Source organism: Triticum urartu, chromosome 7 (genome assembly GCF_003073215.2).
Source record: "Triticum urartu cultivar G1812 chromosome 7, Tu2.1, whole genome shotgun sequence".
In the NCBI taxonomy this organism is placed as follows: domain Eukaryota; kingdom Viridiplantae; phylum Streptophyta; class Magnoliopsida; order Poales; family Poaceae; genus Triticum; species Triticum urartu.
This window is the reverse complement of record NC_053028.1, coordinates 80,287,413-80,289,482: the sequence shown is the minus strand read 5'-3', so window position 1 is coordinate 80,289,482 and position 2,070 is coordinate 80,287,413.

Genomic DNA, 2,070 nt, shown 5'->3' with positions numbered 1-2,070 from the left:
GTCTTGACTCTCCGGTAGAAACTTTGGGGCACTCTTTGAGGTTCTATGTGTTGGTTGAATAGATGAATATGAGATTGTGTGATGCATATCGTATAATCATACCCACGGATACTTGAGGTGACATTGGAGTATCTAGGTGACATTAGGGTTTTGGTTGATTTGTGTCTTAAGGTGTTATTCTAGTACGAACTCTAGGGCTGTTTGTGACACTTATAGGAATAGCCCAACGGATTGATTGGAAAGAATAACTTTGAGGTGGTTTCGTACCCTACCATAATCTCTTCGTTCGTTCTCCTCTATTAGTGACTTTGGAGTGACTCTTTGTTGCATGTTGAGGGATAGTTATGTGATCCAATTATGTTATTATTGTTGAGAGAACTTGCAATAGTGAAAGTATGAGCACTAGGCCTTGTTTCCTAGCATTGCAATACCGTTTACGCTCACTTTTATCATTAGTTACCTTGCTGTTTTTATATTTTCAGATTACAAAAACCATTATCTACTATCCATATACCACTTGTATCACCATCTCTTCGCCGAACTAGTGCACCTATACAATTTACCATTGTATTGGGTGTGTTGGGGACACAAGAGACTCTTTGTTATTTGGTTGCAGGGTTGCTTGAGAGAGACCATCTTCATCCTACGCCTCCTACGGATTGATAAACCTTAGGTCATCCACTTGAGGCAAATTTGCTACTGTCCTACAAACCTCTGCACTTGGAGGCCCAACAACGTCTACAAGAAGAAGGTTGTGTAGTAGACATCAAGCTCTTTCTGGTGCCGTTGCCGGGGAGGTGGGTTCTTGAAGGTATATCTTTAGATCTTGCAATCGAGTCTTTTAGTTTCTTGTTTTATCACTAGTTTAATTTATAAAAGAAAATTACAAAAAAATGGAATTGAGTTTGCCTCATACGCTTCATCTTTTTAATATCTTTCGTGAGTATGATGGAAAGGAAAATTGTGCCAAAGTGTTAGAAGAAGAATGCGCTAAAATGTTTGGCACTAAATATTTGAATGAAGAGCATGATTGCAATGTTGTTAGTATGAATTCCTTGAATATCCATGATGCTAATGATATGCAAAGCCACAAGCTTGGGGAAGCTATGTTTGATGAAGATGATATTTTTTGTCCCCCAAGTTTTGATGAGAAAATTTATTATGATGAAAGCATGCCTCCTATTTATTATGATTATATTGATGAAAGTGATTTGGAGAGGCCATGACTTTACTTTGTGATGAATCCACTATTACGGAAGAGGTTCCAATTGATTATGAGAACAAAGTTGCTATCTATGATGATTATTGTGATGACTTGTATACTATAAAGAATAATGATATCCATGAAAATTGTCATCATGATTTTAGTTTTCAATTGGATTATGCCTCACGTGATAATTATTTTGTTGAGTTTGCTCCCACTATTATTCATGAGAAGAATTTTGCTTATGTGGAGAGTAGTAAATTTTCTATGCTTGTAGATCATGAAAAGAATGCTCTATGTGATGGTTATATTGTTGAATTCATTCATGATTCTACTAAAAATTATTATGAGGGAGGAATATATGCTTGTAGGAATTGCAATAATATCAAGTTTCCTCTCTATGTGCTTAAAGTTTTGAAGTTATGCTTGTTTTACCTTCCTATGCAACTTGATTCTTGTTCCCACAAGTTGTTTGCTCACAAAATCTTTATGCATAGGAAGTGTGTTAGACTTAAATGTGCTAGTCATATTCTTCAAGATGCTCTCTTTATGTTACAATTCTTATATTTTATGTGAGCATCGTTGAAATCATCATGCCTAGCTAGGGGCGTTAAACGATAGCGCTTGTTGGGAGGCAACCCAACTTTATTTTTGTTCCTTGCTTCTTGTTCCTGTTTAGTAATAAATAATTCATCTAGCCTCTTTTTATATGTGGTTTTATGTTTTAATTAGTGTTTGTGTCAAGTATAACCTTTGGGAAGACTTGGGTGAAGTCTTTGTGATCCTGCTGTAAAAAACAGAAACTTTAGTGGTCACGAGATTAGCTGCCATTTTTTTACTGGAGAGTGCTATTAAGTTGATACTTT